At 38.5% G+C, this 26,239-nt stretch overlaps 1 protein-coding gene across 15 annotated transcripts in view; it reads left to right on the top strand.

Moving 5' to 3' along the window:
• Window positions 1–26,239, top strand: part of FAR2 (fatty acyl-CoA reductase 2) — a 148,268-nt gene that overhangs the window by 26,733 nt on the left and 95,296 nt on the right. For 6 of the 15 annotated variants that reach the window (XM_021382027.1, XM_021382024.1, XM_021382020.1 and 3 more), the window contains one exon: window positions 16,540–16,715. The exons of 6 other annotated variants lie outside the window; for them this stretch is intronic. The gene's annotated coding sequence lies outside the window, so the exon portion shown is untranslated. Of the gene's footprint in view, window positions 1–2,718; window positions 2,781–16,539; window positions 16,716–26,239 lie in introns of those variants that run through there. 3 more of the 15 variants (XM_021382025.1, XM_021382023.1, XM_021382032.1) reach the window with 2 other exon arrangements.

The following is a 26,239-nucleotide window of genomic DNA, read 5'->3' as shown; positions in this document are numbered from 1 at the left end:
GCAGTCAGCCCTTAAATGAAGCCTAAGAGGGGTTGAGCCAGGCTTCTGGTCACACAGGTGAACTGCCTTCACCTGTGTTCCCAGTGCTTACTGGGTCTTTCCTCCAGATGCTCAATCAGTGGTTCAGGCCATGACTCAGCAGTTCCCATACAGAAGCAAAGTTAATGAGGTGAAGTGCAGAACTGCCTAGAGCTGGCTGTATTGTTCCCAGTTCTGGAAGGTAGCTGGGTTCCAGCTGGATTGGTCATTGTTGCAGTTGTATGCTGTTAGCTGCAGATGTGCTCTGTGTTTGTTATAGCAGGACTTAGACATCTTCCTCATCTTGGCTGATTATGCTGGGCTATAAATGAAAGGGTCTGATAAACAGCTCTACAGAAAGCCAGCTGTTTTGCTTTGGTGAGCACTGATGATATTGGGCAAGGAAATTGATAGCCTTTAGTGATTTTTGTGTTAATGAGAGAAGAGATGGTCTTTAAGATTTGTTTTCTTACATTAGTATCTTGTTTTTAATTAAAAACAGCAAAGTATTTGTGCTTTTTTTGTGCATAACAAAAGAAGAATATTGTACAGGAGTCCTGTTAAAGATAGTAGATGTGAAATTAGGTGTGCTGGTTGTATTTTACTGTTTTGAAAATAAATGTATCCTTCTTCTCTGCAGTCTACTGATTCAATTGAAAAGGCAAGGTCAGTTTTCATCTGTCTTCTCCTTCCTATATTCTAGAATGTATATATATTAGAATAGAATACTTGAGTATTTAGGAATATTTTAGAATATTCCTCCTCTGCCAGAGGGCTTCATGCTCTCCTTTCTGCCTGGTGAGTTGGGCTTTGCTGTCATCTAATGTTCCTGGGTACTTCCTGCTGCTGCTGCTGCTCCACATCCCACCACCTTTCCAGCTGGGGCTGACAAAAAAAAGCTCAATAGCTGCAAAAGAATGAGGAAGATTGCAGGTACAAGCATATCTAACCTGCAGGCTGCATGCAGCCCTGGACAGCTAGTAATGCGGTCCTTCAAGATCATAAACTTTTAACATTATTATGTGATTTTTAGTGATATTTTTCATAAGTCAATTGTGTGTAGTTTGTGCACGGACTGTGTAGCTGATAACTGAACACTGCAGGGGCAGGTGCAGTGCAGGACTAACTTCGCCTCTTGCAGTCACCCTGCACACTCAAGTTGAAGTGAAACCTGCATGTATTACATGGTACATTGTCATCAAAGCTGTGAATTTCATGAAGTCCAAGGGATTGAATCATTGCTAATTCCAGGAGGTCCTTAAAAGTACAGATGCTGATTATGGAAATATCATTTACTTTTCTGAAGTAAGGTGGCTAAGTTGGGGTAAACTGTTAGAAAGGTTTTATGATTTTCAAAATGAAATCAAATCATATATGGAATCAAAAGGAAAATGTGTGCCAGAACTTGAAGATGAAAACTGGCTCACAGGTCTAACATTTTTGGTGGATTTGAGCACTTCTTTAAATGATTTAAACAAATGTCTTTAAGGTGAAAATCAATTTGTCTGTGCTGTTTCAAACCATAACAGCATTCAAAATTAAACAAGTTATAGCAAACTCAAGTTATGACAAATAATTTTATGAGTTTTGATATGTTGGCTAAACGCAGTCCTGTAAACAGCAAAAAATAGGCAGCCTTGCTTTCCATTTTGATAAAGGAGTTTAAGAATATCTTTCACAATCTCCAAATCATTATTCTATTTTTTTATATTTGTGACTCTATTTTCTGTTAACATAAATTATTTGCAGATTTTCAAACTGAATGTATAGAGTTGTAATCAGACATTCAAGTCAAAGAAAAATTTTATCATGTTTCTTTACTAGACTTTTATAGAACCTGTCTTACCAGAGAAAAATATTCCTTGCTTCACAATCACACTTTACACGTCATTACTTTTTGGCAGTACATATGTTTGTGAGTAACTATTTTCAAGGATGAAACAGAAAGAGTAAAATTAGATAAAAAATCTCTGATAGGTACCTTGAGAACTCACTTAGACTTGCAACCGCTTTCATCAAACCAGTCTATTGCATTAGTTCCACAAAAATAAAGTCAAATATCCCACTAGTTTTGTTTTTCTTGTCCTCTTTTTTTAGGTTTTAATAATTTGTAACAGAAATTTTGTAACTTATGCATTAACTATGTTATATATTTTATATGCAGCCCAAAACAATCCCTCCTCACTCAGTGCAGCCCAGGCAAGGAAAAAGATTAGACACTCATGCTGTAAGAGGAGGCAGGGTTGCCAGCAGAAGGAGGACAGATTAAATGGTCATGTTTCTATTTCAAGTTTTTTGATGTAAAAACTGGCTAGTGGTGTTTATTTCCGTATTCTCATAGGTGGTTACACAGAGCTTTCCATCCCTCACACTGTGAGACACAGCAGTTGGTTCATGGCAGAGGATGGTAGCAATTAAGCCTCTTTTTGTAACATCAGAATGCTGAGGAGCATAGTTGGTGCTCAGCAAAATGAGTGTGTCCTTGTGCAAGATGACAGAAGATGACTTCAGCTAGAGTGTGCTCCTGCTGCAAGTGCAGTGACTTCCAGTTAACAGTGGATCATGGAGGGGCTCTGCAAACATAAGGAAGTAATGCCTTCAAATGCCACATGAAATGTCTTGGGCAATGAAGATTTTGAATCACCTCCCTGTTAGATGACTTGCAATTGAAAACATGCAAATCCACACCTTCTTTTCTAGGTATCTGTTGCAAAAGAATGAAGAGGAGTTCATAGTGGTGATAAGCCTCATGTGGCTATGAGGTATGGTGTGAATTCTACTGAATTTGTTTCTGTTGAAAGAAGTAGATCTTTCACCATTGACTTTATCTGAGCTATGATGTTTGTGCTACTATCACACAATTAATCTCAGAAAGGGACTCAGAAAGGAGAAGGTATTGCTAGTGTTTGCAGTAACAGTTGAGTATTGTCCATGCAGAGCTGCAAGATAAGACCATTTTTCATTTACAAACTTCCTGGTCTCTTGCAGCTTCACTGGCAAGTGATGGATGACAACATAGCTGTTAGGTGAACACACTTGGAAATCTGTCTTGCATGAATAGATGTTCCTTTGCACAAATTTGGAAAGCCCATTTGAAAAGATAATGAATGATACACTCTATTTAGTGGCTTTAACTTTTGCGTCAGAGGGATCAACAGTTTTGAGGATGGGAATCTCTCATACCTTTACTGCTACTCTAATTTAATCAATGTGAAATATAGCAAATACTTTTGTTGTTGTACTTGGAGAGTCTTGAATTCAACAATGTGTGTATTGCTGTGTGCCCACCTGGCCTATGGAGTTCCTTAAGTATCTTAGGAAATAAGATGGAACACTTCTGCAAGACTATACGGCAGATGCTAGACATGAGAATTGTGGAGCAAGGTACAAATATGTTGCTTAAAGATTTAGTATTTATATTGTATGAGAATTTTCAAAGACCTCCCTACCTAACTCCTCTCATATAAAGCCTTACATGAATCTGTTCATTACGAAATATTCCCTTGATACTGCCAAAAATTTTAAAACAACATTTTTAAAAATAAAGAATCATAGAATGGCTTGGATTGGAAGGGAGCTTAAAGATAATCTAGTTCTAATCCCACTGCCTTGGCAGGAGAGGAAGAGGGGACTGCCACGCACTAGATCAGGCTGCCTAGGGCCCTACCCAACCTGGCCTTGAATGCCTTCAGGAATGGGGCATCTGCAATTTCTCTGGGAAACCTGTTCCAGTGCCTCACCACCCTCTGAGTAAAAAAACTTCTTCCTAATATCTAACCTATATCTTCCCTCTTTCAGTTTAAAACCATTCTCTCTTGTCCTATCACTATGTGTCCTTGTAAAAAGTTGGTCTCCTTCCTGTTTATAAGCTTCTTTTAATTTCTGGAAGGCTGCAGTCAAGTTCCCCTGGGCTTTCTCTTCTCCAAACTGATCAAGCCCAGCTTCCTCAACCTTTCTTCACAGGAGAGGTGCTCCACCTCTTGAACATTGTCATGGCCCTCTTCTGGATCTGCTCCAAGAGCTCCACAGCTTTGTTGCGATGGGGGCCCCAGGCCTGGATGCAGTACTCCAGATGGGGCCTCATGAAGGCAGAGCAGAGAGGGACAATCACCTCCATCATCCTGCTGGCCTCTTCTCTTTTGATGCAGCCCAGGGTACAGTTAGCCTTCTGGACTGCAAGCACACACTGCAGGCTCATGTCAAGCTTTAGATCCACCACAACCCTAACTTCTTCTCCACAGAGTTGCTTTCAATGAGTTCTTCTCCTTGTCTGTATACGTATCTGCCCCAACCCAAATGCAGCATTTTCCACTTGGCATTGTATCGAATCTCATTAGGTTCACATGGATCACTTCTCAAGCTTGTTCAGATTCCTTTGGATGGCATCCCTTCCTTCTGTTGTACCAACTGCACCACTCAGTGCCATCAGCAAACTTGCTGAGGGCTCACTTAATCCCACTCTCTATATAATTGATAAAGATGTTGAAGAGCACCAGTCCTGAGGCTGACCCCTGGGGGATACCACTTATCACCAGCCTCCAGCTGTTGACCACAGTCCTCTGCCAATTCTCAATGCAATTCTTTATCCACCGAATAGTCCACCCTTCAAATCCACATATTTCCAATCTAGAGACAAGAATGTGGTGTGGGACCATGTCAAAAACCTTGCAGAAGTCTGGGTAGATGACATCAGTTGCTCTTTCTTTATCTACTGATGCCATTGCTCACAGAAGGTTACCAGATTGGTCAGGTACAATCTGGCCTTGGTGAAGATGTGTTAGCAGTGTTGCATCACTCCTCGTCTTGCATGTGCCTTAACATAGTTTCCAGGAGGATCTGCTGCATGATCTTCCCAGGCACAGACATGAGGCATGCTAGCTTGTAATTTCCCAGATCTTCCTTTCTCCCTTTCTTGAAAATGGGAGCGTCAGGAAAAAAGTTTTTCTCCAGTTCTTCCTTCAGTACATGTGTGAAGGTAGTTTGAATTTATTCACAGAATCTGCCAGGTATGTTTGTCCAACAAATTCTCATTTCAAAATGTAAGCTTTTCTGAATACTCGGGAGTGTTCCTAGGCTCAGCTATGGATGGAACACATGTCATGGGGAAATTTGGGATCACCTCCTCCACAGCACCTTGAACTGGTGGTAACAGCCCTGCTGGGATCAGCACCTTCACTGGTAGTAACATCAGGCTTCTGAGTCTTGTGTATCAAGGTAAATACAGTTGGACCACTTGTATTTTCTTTCTGTTGTGCATCTCTTTCACCTTGCAGCTGATGAAATCTTGGTATCCTAAATGTCTGGGAGTACCTGCAGCCTTCTGGAGTAGGAAGAGCTGCAGATGCAATGTTATTTTAGATGCCTGGCTTTAACTATATGTAATGCTCTCCAGCTATGGCAGCTTCACCAGAGAGACAGGTGAGGAAATCTTGTCTTGAGCTGTAATTAGATTGAAACAGAACACCAGTCTCTGTTGCTACCTTTCTAAACCAAGTGTGGATTTAGGGAAAGAACAAAGAAGCACATAGCCTGTCCAGCTGTAGTGATAATTTGTGCTATTTCAGTTTCGGACTTAGTAGTAGTGGGGTATGCAAGTCTCAGCCTCTACTGCTACAGAATTTCATAGCTAATATTGGAAAATCATGAGTCACAGGGTCATACTGTTCCTGTTTTCCTCCCCCTGAAGAGATTCAAAGTGATAGAAGTCTATGTGCTTAATGATGCCTTTTAAGTATATTAACTTTGCAGGATAGGCTCTCTAGCTGGTCTTTGAAAAACTAGTCTGGTTAGAAAATTGGTATTTCAAATGCCTAGGAAAATGTTATTTTTCTAAAGACTCCTCAGAAACCAGTGACTTGACTTTCCTCTCTCAGCCCCAGAGCTTTATTTAGTCCCCAGCAACTTCTTGCCGCACTCAATCATCCCTTCTTTTCCTCTTCTCTCACTTTGTAGCCTCCTGCCCTCTATTCACTGCTTTTCAAAATACACAGATGGGATGTTGGAACTTTCTACCTTGTTAACTCTTCCTTGCCTTCTACTACTCACTGCAAATTTGTTCCTTCTCCAGCTTACTTCGGAGATCCTCCTTAAAAAAGTATCAGTTGAACTCCAGCCCTTTTTTTGTCCAAAGGCTCCCTGTTTCACACTGCATACTCCATAATTTGTTGTCCTCAATCTCTGTCCAGATATCTTCATTTCTGCACAATCATACCCACCTACCACACATTCACAGTTCCTCTTATTGTCCTCCAGCTGGACTCTGAACAGGTAACAACAAGCCTGCATTCACAGTAGCTAGAAAATGCAAGTTAAGATTTTTCTTAGTAGGGCATATTTATTCTTCTAATAGAAGCTTTAAAGGAATCAAATTCTGTATGGTCACAGCTGGCCTCCTTCTATCATACAGAGAGGGGAAAAAGGACACTGGGCATTTGGGAGATTTATGGGAAGAAATAATGAGCTTCTTCCTTTATTAATATAAAAACTAATAACAAAAACCTATTCCTAAATTCAGAGATGTGAGAGGTTGCCCTTTCTGAAATAGTGTGGAGCTGACTCTACCACCAGTCCTGGAAATTTTTATCTTTTCTAATTTCAGATGTCTTCTGTGAACCTATTTTCAGCTGCAATTTGGGAACAAAAACACAGAGTACATTTACTCCTGTTTTGTTTGAATTCTTCCTGCACTTTTTCCTCTGGTTTCCTTCTGTTGCAGAGCACAACCTGAACTCAATAATTTTTGTCAGGTTGTTATTCAACAATCCTTCAGTCTTCAGCCACCCAAGTAGCTCTTTTCTGTTTCTCTGTTTTCGCTGAGCAGCAGAAGGATGATTTATTTGTAGTTGGAGCAGCAACCAAGAATTTTCTGCGTGTTTTGTTGAAGTTTCTTGCTTTACAATGTTCCTAATAAATCAAAGGGAATGTACCCTGAAACAGGGACATCCTTATTCCAGCCTGATTTACTAAGCACTGAACAGATCCTGTGGAAGACTGACATTCACAATACCAGATCTTCTCTGCTTCATTTTCTCCCATTTGATTTCCAGACATCTCCTGGACTATATTTGTGCATCTTTGATCAAATCCCTTAACTTCCCACTGCCTAAATCAAAACTAAGTACACTAACACTTTTCTATGTTACAGGAATGTAGTGAGTTGCAAACTGGTTTGCTTGGGTTAGAAAAGAACAAAAAGAGAGAACAAAAGAGAGAAAAACTTAGTAAAATTCACATAAATTTTGTAGCTTTAGTAACATAAATTAAACATAAATTTTGTAGCTTTATTAACTTCTGTAAAGTTGTCCATAAAATGTGCCATTAGAGTCAAGGTGTAGGATCTAGTCTAACAGAGACCATTTTGTACTTGGCGGCCATGCTGTGATGTTAAATTGATTGTTACAACATGTTGTAATAAATACAGCAAACTGTCTTGCATCTTCAGTCATTCTGAAAGTAGATAAATACACCTTCCTCTATGCCTTCACTATGAAATTGCTGAGAATATGTGGGAATTAGAGATTGAAAAGATGAATCTAGGGAGAGACAGGAAATAATATTTATGTAAGTCTCCTTCTAGTGTTGTACTTCTTAAACTGCAGAATATGCATCTTTATTAATTCAGTTAAAATCTACTGGAGCTATTCAGCCTGGAAATTTGCCTTTTATAATTTGTCATGATACCATTTCTCAGCAGCCATCTTTTGCTGAGAATTGAAGAGTTCTGAGTTTCAGCCTTAAAGGTTTCCTACTTTTAAATGTTGTACATTTTCTAGTTTAACTTTATGAAGAAAAGAAAGGGAAAAAAATTGTTCACCAGTTAGGCTGATGACCCAGGAAGCAACATTTCACTGAAACCTCTGTACAGCTGCCACTAGTAATGCTCTACAAAAGCAGTAATTTCTCTGTGTCTATTTTAAAAGTGGAATCTCATGGAGCTAAGGGAAAGAGCAATCCAGGAAGATGGAAAGAGATCTACAGAAAAGCAGGGAGAAGCCCAGGGCAGCAGAAGCGTGACTGTTGCTGGGAAGACAGAGAACAACAGGGAAAAACAGTTAATATTTCATAAACCAAACAAAAAATATGCTTCTACTTATGTTTTACTGCTCAGGATTTTTCCATAAAAATTCCATAAAATAATTTTCCAAGAAAAATTTTTCCAGGGCTACTCAGGAAAAAGAACTTGCTGAACAATTCCTTTTTGCTTTTCTGTTGTTTTTGTTTGTTTGTTCGTTTGACACATGCATGTTTTTAGTTTAACCTCTTCTTTTATATATTTATATATATATATATATATAATCCATCTGAAACTATCCCTTGCAAAATTAATTTCTAAATTAATCTTCTCCAGGTGGGACAAAAACTGCTTCTGTTAGCAGTTAGATTAGCAATTTTGTTGATATTATTACTTTTATATGAAAGATTTCTTTACTTCCAAATCCCATTTGTTCTTTTTCCATTTCAGTAAAAGATCTTTTCTTTTTAACATGCCTGCTGAACGAGTAGAAAATATGATTCTTCATTGCCACTTCTCAGTAAGAAGCCCAAGTGGAACTGGGGAGAGTACCCTCCTCTCATGTCCTGAGGCTCAATGTGTTTTTCACAGCTGAACCCTGGGATTTGCTGCCAGGAGGTCCTGCTTTCTTACATTGTATACTTTTCCCTTCTCATGTATTGGCTCTTTTTGGGCCAGTAGAGTAGTATAATATGGTCACTCTACTCATGCATCTGAAGAACCGAGAAGTTAAGGGCCAACAGGTTTTAGCTCTGCATATATTCAATTAGGAGAGAGAGTAGTATTCCATAAGGAGATCTAATCTCTTTCTATCAAATTTTGCTGTCTCCTTATTTTGAGGGAGAGGAAGAAGTAGGGAGGAGTGTCTGGCTGACATTGAGGGACAAAGCAAAGCCTTAGGCACAAGTGGCCAGGTTAAGGAGGAGCACTGGCTGTGAGGGCAAAGGAGCCACCACCCTTCCCAGATTCCCATGGAAACTTGCACGAAAACCTGACTGGAGCAGTCAGAGTGCACTTTAGGTTATCAGGTGAATAAAATGGTACTCCAGAAGGATGTAAATAGCTACTCAGGGTGAAAGGGGTAGAACAAGCCAAATCACAGGCTTTAGCTTTCAGACAGCGAAGGCAAAGGCTTTTTCTTTCTGAATCAATCTCTATGCTTGAATGCTCCCTTATCTGAGTCATTCAATAGCTGTTTGGAGGCCTTCTTGATGCTGGAAAGATAAGAACATTTCATTTGGGTTTTCGTAAGCCTGTCATTAAGTTGTCAGTGCTTAGTGAAAAGAAATTGTTTCCTAGGGAACAGGTTGAGACAGGAGACAGACATCTCAGGGAAGCTTCTCTGACCAAAATAGTAATTAGGCTCCATGGAAATCTATTGTCCAAAACCACAATTTGTTTTACTGAGAACCTAGATGTTTGTGTAATGTACTAAGAAAAAAATATATAGAGAAGTTGCATAACTTCGTGAAACTCAGTGTTTTTAGAGATATTTTCACTTTTTTTTTTTTCCTGCAGAGTTCTTTATATAGCTTGGAAAATTCATCTGCATTTATGTCTGTCTATAATGTCTAATTTATTTTTGCCTGAACTGCAGAATAATTTTAACCGAGTTTCGATTTTATTTCTCTTTTAATAAGTCATCATGAAAACTGCTTCTAAGGCCCGCACTGTGTACACACTTATTAATGGAGGCTAGCATACCCTTTACAACTGGCAAAATAATACCAGTACTCCAAAGACACAGTAGTATTCCTCTCCTCTCACTCCTTTTGTGTGTGTTCTCTTCTCCTTGTCTTCTTTGAAGAAAAATTAATATGAAATTTAGTCACAACTGTAGTGATTAATAATTATGGAAATGCAATCATGCAGGTGAAAGAGACAGCTGGAGGTTTCTAGGTGTCCCCTGGTCTGTAGTCCACCTATCCTCTTGATGTATCTCTTAATTTATCTACAAGACTAAGGGAAACTGCTGAAAGCCTTGCTGCAACCAAGGCTGAAGACACCTGTTGCTCTGCCTTTGTTCATGAAGCTGATCATCTCCATATGGAAGGTGATCTGTTTGATCAGGCATGATTTGCTGGTGGTTGACACTTCCCAGTCACCTTCCTTCTCTTCATGCGCCTGCAAACAGCTTCCAAAAGTATTTATTTCATAGTCTTCCTGGCCACTGAAGTTAAACTGACTGGACTGCATTTCCTTGTATCTTTCTTTTTGCCCATCCTGAAGATGGTCTTGACATTTGCCTTTTTACTGTCCATGTGTAGTACAAATGCTAAGTCACAGCTTAATCCAGTGATTGAGCGCTGGGTAGGAAGGCAGGGCCAACCCAGGGAATGAACAGAAGGGGTGGAGCCAGGATAGGATCTACCCCTTCCCAGACCTCATTTAAGGGCTGGCAATGGAGGCAAAGGTATTTCTGGAGGTCCCTGAGGCCTTCTGAGGGTAAGCAGCTTCTTTCCCTTATTTCTTTGCCCTCTTGTTCTGTTTGAGTGAATCCTCACTTGCTGCAGCCTGGGATCTTGCTACTTTGCTGTCATTGTTGTGCTTTCCATCATGTTACACAATGACTATGCTCTCAATGTTTGTTACCTTCCCCAAATATTAGGCTGTCAGTGTCCATTAGATATATATATATACGTATATAATGCCCAAAATATTGGGCTGCTTTCTCCTGATGACATCAATGAGCTTGGTTCAGCCCCCTTGGAGGTATCTATCCAGTCTCATGGAGCTGTGTAGATCTGTGGTGCATGTATCCCTTACACTGTCTTCCTCCCTGAAAAGCTGGCACCTGGAATGTCTGAAAGCAGAATTTGCAAATAAAGACTGTAAATTTATATTTTCTATGGTCTTGGCAGAAATTCTGAATGTTTCCTCTACTGAAGGAAATTTGCCATCCAAGTATCTACGTATTATCATTAGGACTTCTGTAATTAAGCAAGAAACAAACAAAAAAATAGCGATGGAACCTGCTTTTCTCAGTTCCAGTTTTCGTAGTTTTTGTAAATAACCTCAGTTATTCTCCACAAACTGCACAAGATTTGCTGTTACTTCCTCAGATTTTTTGAAAGTTTGCCATTACACTGGAATGCAATATGGCAGTCACGTAAACAAAAAAGAAGAGAGAATGGGAAATAAGAAAACAAGAAAAACAGAGAATTAAAGAAAGTCTATTTATTTAGTACATTGTCTAAAAATGTGCAATATAAAATATATTTTAAATATACGAACATATGTATGAAGTTGATCTGAAGAAGCTTTTATTCTAATCTCCATATGCAGTTCTTCATTTTACTTTTGTGATTGCACTGAATCAGAAGAACAGCTTGCTTAAAGCATCTCCTGCCCTAGGCTTCTCCAGTTCCTGTAACTTGTTTATTGCTTGCCAGGAGAAAGGAAGCAGTGATCCAAGAAAGTGAGCAGTGGATTTTATGAGCAACTTAACCAATTTTATGTTCTGTGTAGGCACTCAAAAGAGGTTAAAGGTTGATGGTAGGTAATAAAATGAACTTCAGCTATATAGTATATTGGTTAGAGAGAGGGAGGAGGGGTGAAATAGAGGGAGATGCCAATCAGTAATCTCTGGGCAGGATGAGTGCCCAGGCAACTGAAAACAAGAAGCAAAGTGGAGATGAACCCAAGCTAGTTTTATCTGTTTAGGGAAAGACATAATGATGCCCTCCCCTGAGGAAAGCTCATGATACTGTGTCTCATTTCTCTGTGGTAACAGCAAACTAGAGAGTTTAAAGAAAAGCCTGAGTAAAAGATTTGGCTGGGAAAGATATATGAAGAAAAATTTCTTTGTAATGAAAGTGCAAAGTGCTTAAGCTATAGCCATTATTTAGCATCATGGCAATAGAAGTGGTTGCAGAACAATGTCAAAATGATACAAGATTTGACAAAATGATCTCAGCTGATTCTAAATGACCTTGACTCTAAGAGAAACATTTTGTTTCAGTATTTTTGATGGGGGAAAAAGCCTAAGAATTTAAATAAAATAACCAAAAACATGTTGGTAAACTAAAGAAAAAAATATGAGTGAAAATGACCCATCGTGGCCAAACTGGCTTTCCTAAGTAAATGTAGCTTCAGAAAAGTTATTGTTTCAGCTGTGTTATAACATGTTGTAATTGCATTTGATATATAAAAAGCTGAGGAAGCTGTGTGTCTAGATAGAAAAAGGAATGTAAACAGTTCACTGAAGCTTATTGAGATTAGGTATTATAAAGAGAGAAGCAGCGCATTTATGCAGCACTATGAAATTCAGATTTAATTTGGCTAAGTTGTGAGGATCTCCACTGGAACGTGTGCACTCCATTCAGCTATCAGCTGTTACCCTGTAATTAATACTTCTGTGAAAGGAATATTTATTAATTTGGGATGGTACTTCATTGGGATGATATTTATATAGTTTTGATGGAGAAAAGGTCTTCAAAGTAGCTTGTATGAATTGTCAGTCTCTAAAACACGGGCTCTTTGAGTCGCAATAATAGAAAACAATTAGCTTACTCCTGGTGTCATACTGCAAACATATCAAATTGGCATTTGATTATTACTTTTTTTAGCCTATGCACTAAAATGATTCCTTATGTGAGATGTTAGGATGGATGCAGAACAATGAACTGCAGGCAGATTAGAATTTGTTCTTCAGCATACAGTGGACCAATGTCCAGCTAAGTGTTGAGAGTCCGATAGGAAGCAAGACCCCTTCCTTGGTCTCTGGGCATCACAGTCCTGCTCCGCACCACTGAGTGGCAGAAACAGGAGATCCAGAGTAGAGACTATTGACCTTTCTTTTTTGAGGTTGTTCATGCCTTTCTCCCATCTTCTGAGTTTGCATTGTTCTTGGTTTTGTTACTGGGTTGATTGCTTTTGCTTAAAGATAGGAAATGAAAAGAAACTATAGCCTGAAATCTCTTCCACTTGTTACAGAAATTCTTCATGGATAAGAACATGAAAGCATTGTATTAGGTTATTTCAGTGAAAATGATGATATATTGAACTCTGGAATAAAGGGACTCTTCTTCCTAGGCATTAGGAAAAGAGAACTAAATTGTCTTAAAAGATTGTGTTGTGTGCATAGTAGTTCTGCTTGTAGGCAGAAACTTGAAATATTATATTGTTTTCTGATATGTGACTCATCTTTCCATTCAATTGCAAATTAACAAAAAATGTTAAAGTTGTTGTGCAAAGAATAGGCTATACCTTCTAGAAAGGGCTGTCAAATAAAAAACTGGTCATGTTGCCTCATCCTAGCTGTTATGTCGACTTGTCTGTAGCTGTTGCAATTCTCCCATCTTACATAGTATGCTGATTGTGTGTGACTAGTGTATCCTAGAGACATTTCAATTCATAGTAAGTGATGTTTTTTCTGCTTCCTGCAAACCTTATGGCAAATAAGAGGAGAGATTGGCTGGTCTCAGTCCTATTCTCTAAAGTTTTCCGTGTTGCTGGAGAGTTTGGCTGACTTTCCTGACTAAACTAACTGCATGATAAGCTTCTTCATGAGAGGATTTTTTTAACTTATTGTTTCTCAGGTAAGCCATTTTTCTACATCCTTCCTCAGCATGTGATGCCGGACCTTATATTCCTTGATGAACTGAGATGTCCCCTTCTAGTGATCCTCCGCTGTTACTTCTGTTTTCATCTCCTCTGTTGAGGCTGTCTCACAGAAGTGGCAAGTTAAGGCTGATGGTGACTACTAGGGTTTTGAGTTACTCCTTGTTTGGTGGCCATGGAGGATCTGTTCCTACTATAAGCTGCCCAGTTCAGAAGACAACACTGCAGGTTGGACTGAAGTATAAAGAAGGAGAAAGAAAACGATGGCTTTGAAAAGGAATTTCAGAGCATTGGCAAAGCAGCCACGAGGTGACTGTGAGATGGCTTGAAACTCTTCATCTGAGACTTCATGCAAATACCATGCTGCTTGTAACTGCTGAAATTGCTAAATTCTAAAATTGGGGTATGTCCTTAAAAAAGGACATTGGCAATAATACAGGACAAGTAAATTCTCGCTGTTTCCTGCCTTGCTTTTTGCCTCTGCCTCTCCATCCCATTGCTGTCTAATACCATCCTCATTGGTGCTGACAAAAATCTTTGTCAAGGTGCTCTGTAAACCAGTTCAACTCACAACTTGATCCCACAAGAGTCTGGCCTGCACAAGTTGAAAGGGCAAGACTTTTTTTCTAAAAAAAAAAACAAAACAAAAAAAAACAAAACAAAAAAACATTAATCCTGAAACTGTTGCCAAAACCTCTGCATTTGGCTATGACTTGACTCCAGGAATTCAAAAAGATTAGTGATTATTTTCTCCTGTGAAATGCAGTGTGTTGGTTGTTGTCTTTGGTTAGAACTGAAAAATGTTGCAATTAAGGTTTATAATGGGCTCGAAATCTGCCTCACAGTTAAACTTCATATCTTGTAAATATAAAAGAATCAATCTGCCATTAAAAAAAAAAAATCCTATGGTGTGAAATTGATCTAAGAGCTAAAATATCACCAAAGATCATCTCTGTGCTTTGTAGAGGTTAGTGGCTCTAATACCTTCTGTGGAGCTTTTGACACCTGGCTAACTAGCAGGAGCTTGTCATCTTTCCATCCCACAGCCAGCTGGAAGCTTGCAAAGGTGCTTTTATTTGGTTTCTCTTCCAGTTCATCATTTTTCTTTTAGTTCATTGACACTCATACCAGTTTTCATTTTCTTAATTTCTGATGATGATCTATTTGTTCTATGAAATACTTATTTCCCTCAGTCCTCATAAGTGCTGACCTAACATGAACTGGGATCCTGGAGATTTCTGAACTTCTTAAAAACAAACAAAAACCCACTAAAGAAGGCCTAATTTGTAAGAAGTGGGTCATTCACTCTCTTTAGAAGTGTTTTTTTTAGCACTACATTAGTTTTGAGTGCAAAATATTACTATATTGCATTCAATCTTTTCAGTCCCTCAACTTATATGTGAAATGTCTGTCTTGATGATGGTAGACTCTTTATTGTATGTTGTTAAAAAAAAGTTGTTGCACAAAGTCACTTAATGTTTTTACAGCATTTATGTGTTTTGAGCTGAGGACAGAGCCTACATGGAGCTTAAGTGCATACTGAAGATCTGGAGCCTAATAGATCTGACTTAAAACACATTTTTTTTGGTGTGTTTTTCTTGGTACAAATTAATTAACAGAAGTCTGTTGAGCTTATTCCAAATCTCAAAATTAAAGTACATGAAACAGAGAGATGTAAGATAGGTTGAGCCTGTTCTGGGTGTTTCAGTGCAATAAAACTAAAAGCTAAGAAGCACATCACTAGTGTTTCAGTTTCTGAACTAGTATAGCTTACTTGACATTTATAACCTGCCAGCTTTGTCTCCAAGATCACATGGTTATATAAAAGTCAAAAAGTGCATAAATGTCCTGGAAAATACGATAAGAAATTCTAATAGGAATTGAATGATAACTCATTTTTTTCTTAAATGATATGGATAAATCCTTCCATTTAGAATGCTCCTCAGTGGCACACTGTTTCTTTTGAGATATTTGATCAAATGCTAATGCTTATGTAGTCACAACTATTTTACCTTGGAACATAATTTCTGATCTTTATAAGAGAGGAAAAGGTTCCTAGAAACAAAAAGAAATAAAGCGGTCACCAACACTCTGTACTTGTACCTAAGCTTGAGATCACTTGTGCACAGTATCATAGCATCTGCTGCAGCATTTTATATTTTCAAAATATAAGGAATTTGATAATTCGAATTATTTTGAGATATTGCATCTCTGGTATGTTCTGTTACTAACTTTCTAAAACATAATTAGCTACATTTATATTAGGAGAAGAGTGCTGAGGGAAAGCTGCTGCTTTGGGATGGAGATCTGTAAGGCTCAGCACATATGCAGATGAGACGTTGCAAAAGAAAAATCTAGGTGTATGTCTGACTTCATCTGAAGTACGTTGCATGCCTTTGTTCATGTAGTCCTGCAGCTCTCTGTACCACACAAAGATTTGCTAGTATACCATTCACAATGTAGAGTGGTCTTGCATGTATTTAGGACAGAGGAATGTTTATCAGCTTAGGAGCCTAGAAACCCTGGCTGCAAGCACTTTCCTGCTTAAGGGATGAAGACTGTCCTGGTGGACTGAGACTGGCTTGGTACTTCTTCACAGGGCTATGAATCTCGTGAGCCATGGGAAGTTAAACATGTATCTAGTTTTCCACACACATTTTTAAATCAGATAAATAAGCTTTTAACTGTTAGTCATGGAAAAGAAAACAAAACGAAAGAATAAATTTTATTTAGAGCAGGAGGATATGAATTTTGAATGGAGAGCTTAAGGAGCAGAAGGTGTTTTGTGATGCAGGAGAATGCATGCACTAAATCGAACCCGGTACTGATTACAGCAGGTTTCTTCAAGTGCTTTAAACTAAGCTTAAAATGTTCATGAACATTTTGAAGATCAGGAACCATATTATCCTTGAATTAATTCTTTTCCATTCCTTTCTTGCATTTCTCAGAATCATAGGAGTTGGAAGAGAGCTCGAGAGATCAGCTAGTCCAACCCCCTGCTAAGGCAGATTCTCTAGAGTGCTTTGTACAGTTTCCGAAAGCGTCCAGGCGGATTTTGAATTTTTCCAGAGAAGACTTCACAACCATTCCGGGCAGCTTGTTCCAGTGCTCTGTCACCCTCAAAGTAAATATTTTTTTTTTTTCTCTCACGTTCAGATGAAACTTTCTGTGATCCAGTTTGTGCCCATTGTCTCTTGTCCTTTCACTGGGCATTACTGAAAAGAGCCTGATTCCACCCACTTGACACCCACCCTGCAGGTGGTCAAAGCACAGAGGATATATAAGATGACCTAAGTGCAGCCTGACCATCTTTTGTGTTGCTGCCCTTGTGTTTTATTCAATACTAAATTTCTGGAACTTCTCCAAATGTGCCTTGTTATCTCTCATCAGCTTCTCATCTAAATATTAGAGGAGTGGTCCCTGTATATGGAGAAGGAGAAAAAAATTTCTCCATGACAGTATATGCCAACCAAAAAGCATCATCTGGTTACATTTGCTTGCCTTCTTTTTGGATAAGTGTATTTGAAAGGCTCCCAGTGCTCTAGAGCTCTCTGCTGCCTCATTATTCAGAGGTTCTGATGTGCTGAGTGGAGTTCCTTAATGCAGCTTTCAGTAACTCCAGGGGATTCTCTTTAGTTTCTGCTTCCTGCTCATTCCCCTTTATCTGAAGAGTAAATGTTTGTGTTTCTTGGAGAACTGTGGAGAGATAAATCTACAGAATGCCTATCTTTTACAGAAACCAAGTATTTAAATTTAAGGAGTGCATTTGCCTTGTTTGTGAGAAAATCTGGTTTGTAAAATATTATTTTGATCTTTTAGTTTGATTTCTTCAACATACCATTATCAGCACGCTCCTGGAATCCATATTTTGAACAGGGTGTGAGAGGAACAACTGCATGAAAAGAAAAAAGTAAATTAACTGTAGATAAGTGCAAACAAACTTAAGATGGAAACAGATCACTTTTTCCTTTTTTTAAAAAACTTTCTCATTTACATATGCATATGATATTAATGAAATTGTAGTATCACAGCGATTATTCTGATGAAAGCAATGTTACATAGATTGTTCTGAAAGTAATGCCTTGTTTTTATTCCCATTGAAATGACAACAGATACAAAGAGCATAATAACATTGTTTGGTGGAGCAAACTCTGAACTACGAAACTCTATTTTTCAACATAGTCACCACCATTAACTATGCGTTTTTGCTGGCAATGAACAAAAGCCTGCTTGCTGCTTTCATAAAAATCTGCACCAGTGGAGGTGACTCATTTTCACTGTTGCCACTGCAGAAATGCACCACCCACCACCTTACTGTGCTCACATCCACTGCTTGGTCTCTTTAAACATTCATCAAGCATCAGTGAACGTCTGTGAGTGCAATTTTTTCTGCATGGAAGAATTCAGTGACACCTTTGCTTCATACACACTTCCATGTCAGATGCCATTTTGTCAGACCACCCCTCTGCTACCATCTGTTGCACAGCAACAAAATGCATCTGTATATTGGTGGGAACGATCAACCTCTACTGCCATACCATCAACATCCGCATCTGACATGGGGAGCCAACATAATAAAATAGGAGGCCTTACTTTCAGAGTAGCTCTTGTATTTTTCAGCATTTATGGTTTTTCTTGCTGTTGTGCTCTTTATTTGTGAAATGGAATTCATTTCTTCTCCCTGTTATAATATGACCTAAACAATTTCAAAGGACTGAACACAACTCACAAAAAGAGCAAAAAGTGGCTGACTGGCCATGTATCATTAATAAATACATTAACAGCCTCTGTGAATCTCTTTGCTTCTAATCATGGGTATAATAGAACACAGCTACTTAGAGAGATCATTAATTAATCTGTTTAAAACAGCATATGAGTAAATGTATTCATATAACAAAAGAAAGAACTTCTAACAACATAAGCAAGGGTTACACATGGCTGTGCTGTGTTTGCTGTAACTGTGCTTGTTTGTTGTATTTCTGATTTATATATATGAATCCAGAAAAAAATATTTCCATTCCAGTAACTTCTTGGTGCCAGCTGTAATCAGAGATCAATTCTGACTGGTGCCATTACACTTGCATAGTTTCCATCTCTATGAGATGGGAATGCAGCAAAATTACAGTCTCTGCTGGGGGTTTCAGAAAATGGCACTTATCTATTTTTAAAAAAGCATACTCAAGCTTACTTAGCATTTACTTTTTAGTTTTATTACTATTTTTTTTCTGTGATAGAAGAGGGAGAGATGTAATAATAAGGAGAGTCAGAAATCCTTAAAGTCCTTTTTTGAGGATCAGTAGGTAGTAAAACATAAAGGATTGAGACAGTTCCACATAGTAATGCTCTTCGCTGAGGGAACATGGCCAGAAAAGTGTTCCACTAATTAATCATATTTTTCTTAATAAAACACTAAAAACACTGTCTCTACGTAGGGCAATGAAGAACATTCAAGTCTCTCAATTTCCCTGCAAAGCAGCTGCCATTTTGTTAGCTGACTGGTATCAAGCAAACCAAGATTTCAAAATGGCAGTACAAGCTTTCTTCCTTCCCTGCCCAGACCAGGATTATTTGCATTATATTTGACCTTTCACTTAAGTCTCTTTTCCCACGTTACTGAGAGATGGTGTCCAACAGCTGAAGAGCAACTTAACTCTCAGAAATGAAATAAAGATTCTATTTAGTATCAGGAGTGCAATTGGTTAAATTATGAAAGAGGGTGTGAAAATGTTTTCACTGAGGCACTGTTAGTAGAATGGATTCTGCTTGCTCACAGCAGTTTCAAGTAATGGAGGAGCTGATGGGTGGGGGAAGAAAGTTTTTTATATTTCCAATATGACCATGATTTCCATGTGTTGTTGACACCTTAAAAACTACATTGAATGTATCCTTAAGATATATCTTAAATTATTTTTGTATTGACTTTCTACATACAAAAATCTCTTACGGACTGGCAGTGGCTAAGCTGACAGATGTCAGGAAATGTGTGGTCTCAACCCATTTCCTGTGGAACTTGTACCCACTCGACAAAAGCCTGCCTTCTCTGCAAACTGTACTCAGGTCCCATGTTAGCAGACTCTGATACGAGCAAGCCAGCTGGCAAAATCCATTAGAAAATGCTAATTTTCCAAGGCACATTAGGAGACCCTTGTATGTTGATTTATATTTCTTTCAGCTATTGGTCTTCTGCTAGTTGTAAGGAAAAATATATTTTTTTGAGGATGAGATCAGTTTTTATTTCATCAATGCTGAAGGTAGGTAGAATATCACCCAAGAATGTTTTGGCTCAGTGCATTTAGAGATCACAATTACTGTAATTTTAAGCTGTTGTGAGAAGTTCTGGACGTAGCACACCAAGAAGGTCTCTTGAATATGCACATGTGGTTCATTATAAACTGAAGGCCTGCTGATAGGAGGTGAATGGGAAGTCCTACATTAACAGACTTACTCAGACAATAGTCGCCAAAAGACCTACAAACTCTTCTCTTTGCTGCTGTCATGCCTTGAAACATTTTTCTTATTTTGTGGAAAGAAGCTACACTTTGCACTGTCTTCCCCCTTCTGTTGGTAGCAGCATTCAAGATACCTTCACTCCCAGCCTACCCAAGTTCAGCAGGTTTACTTTAGTTTTCCATTTCAATGAGATAATCTTTTACTGTCTGTTGAGAATTCTAGCACCTATCTTAGAGCTATGTATTAACACACACTGCTTGTTTTCATATGGCTAGTGAAGCTTCTGGGTTTAGAGTAGCTTGGGTTCTGCATTTTCTCTTTTCAGAGAAATGAGACCACATCTCTTGTACTGCCTGCATGCTGCATTTGTTGATTCTCAAGAAAAATCTTCCCATCTCTTGGGTTGACTTTTATTCTCAGAAGGTACAGAGGCAAGCTAGGCACTACTAGTCTTACTGTGCACATGAAGCCCTTAGGGCTTTCAGCCTCAGTTTACCGTCCCATGTGGGAACAGTAGAGGCAATCAGCTATACCTCATAATTTCATGCTTCTCCTGTCTTGCTTGAAGCAATAGTACCAAGGATTAAAGAGGTCAGGAAAGTGCTTGCCTCCCCACAGGGACAGTCAGATAAGAAGGGAATTAATCTACCCAGAACGATAAGATTTAAAGGGTAGCAAAAACACCACTGAATCTCTTTGAAATGCTTTATGTCTCACTGTTTTCTGTCATAAGAAATTTGATGTTTTATCTTTTTCATGTATTTTACGTTGTACATTTTCTTGCTCTTGCCTTTCCTCACCCTCTCTCCATAATCAGGCAAGCTGTATACTGGTGTCTCTGCCCCTCTCCACACTGCACACACAAGTCTTTGTGGAAGGCTTGCTAGTTTCTCCTTGCTTTGGTTTCTGTGAATTTCCAGAGGGAAAATTAGTATTTGTCAGCCAGTGGCACTTGTTCCACAAAAATAACAGACAGCAGCATCCTGCCATGCTGGGAAACAGTTGCAGCTCTGCTGAAGTAGCTGCCTCAGTATGGGCACATATACTCTCTGTGTGAGGTTGTTTTAGTGCCCGGGACTGTGGCAGCAAGGGTGTCTTGCACTGTAGTTGAGATTCAGACAGTGCCACAATTGCTCCTCCTGTGCAGGGGCAGGACCTACTGCAGAGCTTGTCACTGAACACCAGTTTTCTGGCTTGCCAACTTAACACTATGCACTGAGGGGTGTAAACTTCTTTGTGGGCTCCTTTGGTTGCATTTTTTCCCTGTTCCCAAAGGTCTTGATCCTGCTGTGCTGTCTGAGAACTTTCACTTCACAGAAGAGTTTTATGCAGCAGAAAAGATACTTTCTGTCTAATTTCAGTAGCTGGATGGAATAAATAGGACCAATTCTCTTGTCTGGTGGATTGCAAGGTGCCATCAAATGCTCTAAGCATGAGCAATAGAGAAGAGTGGGAGAAACAAGAAATAAAATTAAAAACTATTTATTTCTGTTTAGCCTAATGAGTTTTGATGCACCAATGAGGTAAAAGATGTGCAGATGAAACTGTGGTGCTATCTTTTATGTTTCATTGTGAAAAGATTATTTGATTATGCTATCTTTTGTTTTGAAAACAGGTATATATATACTGTATCATGAAATCATTAGTATAGACTCTCATGTTTATCTAGTTACAATTTTAAGAAGACTGTTACTGAAGGAATCAGTAGGTTGGAAAGATGCCTTGTTTCATATAGGACTTTGCTCCATAGGATTTGATGTGTGGATGTTCAACTCCATACTATTTCTGCTTCTTCATCTGTGCACACACGCTCCTTGAATTGTATTGATTTGCTTCTTACAATTTTTGTGTATGCATTAATGTTGGAAGAAAACTGTTGTCTTAGTATTTACATCCGCTGACCGCCAAAGTTAAAAGATCAGGTTGTTCTGAACCACTACACTTAAGATGATTTATTTGCTGATGATTAGCTAACAAGAAATTATACACAGATGTTTTCAGGCAAAGCACACACATTAGAAAGAATTAGTTTTATTGTGATTATGCACTTAGTTTGTGGAGTTCCCGTTACACATCCTGAGGGAAAAAAAAAAACAGTTACATGAAGATACTGTGTTCAGGCATCCCCAGTGTTGAGTCCATTTTAAACTCAGCTTTTCAAATTGCCACTGTCCTAGTTGAGTAGGGCATAGAAATCTTAGTAGTAGTGCAAACTATAGGGAGATATTAACCTGCCCTGGTGTATTCATCCCTCACTGCTTGTGCTCCATTTTACCATCTCTTATTGACATCCTGCAGTCATGGACCTGCTTTGGGCAGTAGTAGTAATAGCAGCGAGGGAGGTCCAGATATGCATTCATCTTCTCTTTGCCGTGGCTTTGGTAGCAGTCTAACTTCTGGCATTACACCATTGTAAGATGAATGCAGACTTGGCATCAAAGTATGTGGAATGTGGGGGCAGTGTATTAGTTGTTTTCTTAAATAGCTCTGTTTCATCTGCTCTTGTGGGAAAAAAATGTTTGTTTTATGCTTCTGTTGAGGATGTGTGGGTTTTCTTTTGCAGGAGCAAAGTATTAGGTTGGTAGGGCTCCCACTTTTTGTATTGCTTGCTTGTGCTTTGGCATATGCCCATGGCACAAGACCATGGCTTTGTTTATAGTGAAGTGCTGTAGATTATCCTTTATGTCTGATGTAGAGAAGACTGTCACAGGCATCTGTAACAGATCTGCTGCTTAAAGCAGCTTTTGTACTTGTGACAGTAGAGATGCTCAGTGTGATTCCTGACTGGATGTCACTAAGGTGGCTTTTTTTCACAGTACAATTGGAGATGAGTCAGCATCAGTGGACTGCTTTAAAGATACTGTGTTCAGTAATTCAGATGGCACCAGTGATTACTTTCCTGCTCAGATCAGTACCTAAACTGTTAGAGTTGTCTGTAATTAAACATTTGAATTGGACTTTAGGAGGCCTGTGTGTGGGCTTTTGTAACAATTCAGTGGCTATCTTATCTCCAGCCAGTTTTGGAAGCAATAGGAATTCCAGGCTCTGAAATAGTCTTTATCTTCCTTCAGCTCCATAGGGCTCAGCCTGCTGGAACTCCTGACCATTGTTCAGGCTTCTAACAGTTTTCTCTCTGCAGATGGTTAATTCCTTTTAGCTTAATTGGTTGGGGTATAGTTAATGCCTGGTTTTGAATATTTTTTTTTCAGAAATAAAGTATGAGCTTCTACAGAAAACAGTTTATTTGATTGAGTGAAAAAAAAAACATCAAAAAGGAATGTATACAATTCTTTGTGCTTTCAAATAGATATCTAAATGTTCAGCAGGCATTACTTGAATCACATCTTTTGACACTAGAAATCCTCACGTTTCTTAAAATTTCTGTTACTTCTGTATTTTCTTCATAAAGACCAGACAATATCCATTAAATTAGAAAAGAATAAATTCTGTTATGAAATCACTTTTTAAAATACATTTTTAAAAATCTGAAAAAATTAGTCAGTATTCCCTTAGTTTAAAGGAAAATATTGTAGCAGTTTCTGTAATGGAATATCTTGGATATAAAGCTGGAATCTCCTTTTGAATTCGGGAACTACTAATAACCTTTTAAAATTTGTTAGGAATGTGGAGATTCAGGGATCTGTCTGAAACACAGTGGTTTGCAGCATTGTTCCTTTTATTTGTCACGCTCACAAAACATCAATTTGTTCAGGCAGTTAAACAAATGTACAGTTCTCTTTGAAGATCATTAGCATGGCATCAACTGAGTGCAAGATTATTGTATTTTTTTCTAAAGTTAGCTGAAGAAGGGGAAAAAGAAGTGGAGGATATATAAATCTGATCCTGTAATAAGCAAATACCACATTTCTCATGGCTTTTCATTGTGGATGAGGCCCGGAGCAACCTAATCCAACACCGAAGCTGGCCCTGCTAAATATATGCTGCTTGACTTCAACTCTTTTATTATAGAAAATAGAAAGTGTATGATTTTTTACTTTTCTTCTAACCCTGGAAGATTAAGCCAATAATGAAGAGAAAGAGCAAATTGCTTTAGGAATTCATTTTGATGATGTTTGGTACTTCCATCGCCATCATATCAAAATGATTTTGAAGATTTTTTCCTGCATTTTTGAAGAGAAGCACTTGAGTTGGTCTTAAACTACTTGAGGATTGCAAGAAATACTTAAGGAAATCTGTCTGCAGAGGTGATTTTAGGGACATTTTAAAGTAGTGTTACTTTTTTTCTTCTAGAAGGCACCTGGCATGTGGCCAAAACAAATAAAACCCCTCTTGGATAACTCAGAGAACACAAATGAAACAACATAATAAGTTTATTTTCATATTCAGAACTCTCAGCAACTATTTTAGCAGGACACTGTAATCATAATGCAAAGCAGTAACATATGGTAATTCAATTTGGAAATGTTCTAAACTACTGAATAGTGGATAAAAGTAACTACTGCTAAATATTGTGGTAATCTCCAAGTCTGCCATGCAAAGTACCATTTTTTTGCTAGCAGAATATTAGGTGAAGCTAAGTAGGATGTGATGTTCTGAAAGTCAGTTCAAAGCAAGAATCTGCTGACTGGAAATGGTCTAAATGCTTCTTTTTGTTTCCTTATATTCAGTAGAATTTTTATGGCCTCTAGTGACTGAGGACTTCTGCTATTAATATGTCTGCTTTGCAGGGCACCTGCCATACTCTTAAGTGTTTTGTCATCTTCATCTTCATCCAGCTGAACTAACATATACTCTTTCACACACTTCCAGGTTCTGCAAATTTGTCTTCCAGTATTACTCAGTATTCCCCAGCCTGAATAAGATGTAATGTTTCATTGTAAATTAATTAATTATCGAATAGTTTAACCTGTTTATCCAAATTCCCAAGTGGCCAGGTCTTAGATAAGAACAGGTTTATAATAGGCGTTGACAAGCCTGCGAGATTCATTTAAGCTGTGATCGAGGTCATATCTGAAAGTAGGCTAATATCTGAATTCACTGAGCCAGAATACCCACAGATACTAATTTCTAAAATAGTGTCCTTCAGATGTTTTTCTACTTGACCTACTTTCTCAAATTATATGATACACTTGATGATTTGTTACAGATTTCTTTCAAAATAAATGTGGGTATTTTATTTGATGATAGGTACTACAGTTCCTGGTAGCATGGGGAAAGAGTATCCTTGTATCCTTCATTTATGTGCCTGGACTGTAGTCCATTAGAAATATGCATTTAGTGTTTCCATGTAGCAGTACAGTTACTGTGAATACTGGCAGAATGGTCAGATCTGGGTAGGTGCATCAGGTGGAGACGAAGATAATGGCAGTACTACCAAAGACTCTGAGTCATTTTTCACTGTTAGGAGTGATAATGCCTTTGAGATCACAGGCCAGTTAAGCATCTTCCTGAGCTGTTGCACTGAACAATGTACACCTTGCAAGGGTTGTTTTATGGACAGTTCTTCTGTTCAAGAACAGGTTGGAAGGGGCTTTGGGCAACCTGGTTTGGTGGGAGGTGTCCCTGCCTATAGCAGGGGAGTTGGAACTAGATGATCTTGGATTGGAAGAGACCTTCAAACAATTCTACAATTCTGATTCTGTTCTATAAGTTAGTCTGTTTTACTGTCTCTACATGGTTTCCTTTCTCTCAGAAATGCAGAAGGGTTGGTGAGAACAAGGAATCTTAGCAGAATGCAAAAATGCAACCAGTGCTAAGTTTCTGTTTCTGGGTATTTGAAAGGATTTGGGGAAGAGCTGGATATTTTCTTGGCTGTTGACCACTTGAGCTCTTCTTGTTTCTGTTTCAAATTTAGTAGGTTTAGTAGCTTTGTTTCAAAGGAATTTATTTATATTTTTTCAATTTATTTGTATTTTATGTGAGCCTTTCTCTTGTAATTGAAGTGTTTTGAGCATGTTGTGAATTCTGGAGCACTTCAAAGACGTGTGGGGTGGTTCCATCTATTAGCCTAATAGAGAGAAGGCTCCTCTAGCAAGACTAATTTCAGCCTCGTTCATCATTTTGTAGAGTTTAGAATGGCTGGGGACATGCTGGTCTGAAACTATTGTATCTAAATAAAATACTTAACTGAGACACTTCATGTGGGTGTCTAGGCATGCCAGCTACCTTGTATAGTCAGTGGAAGAGGCCAAGGATCTCCAGAGATAATTTCAAGCAACCTAAACTGTTTGTGGATTG

Source organism: Numida meleagris, unplaced genomic scaffold (genome assembly GCF_002078875.1).
Source record: "Numida meleagris isolate 19003 breed g44 Domestic line unplaced genomic scaffold, NumMel1.0 unplaced_Scaffold165, whole genome shotgun sequence".
Taxonomy (NCBI): domain Eukaryota; kingdom Metazoa; phylum Chordata; class Aves; order Galliformes; family Numididae; genus Numida; species Numida meleagris.
This window is presented reverse-complemented; position numbering and strand designations above follow the sequence as displayed.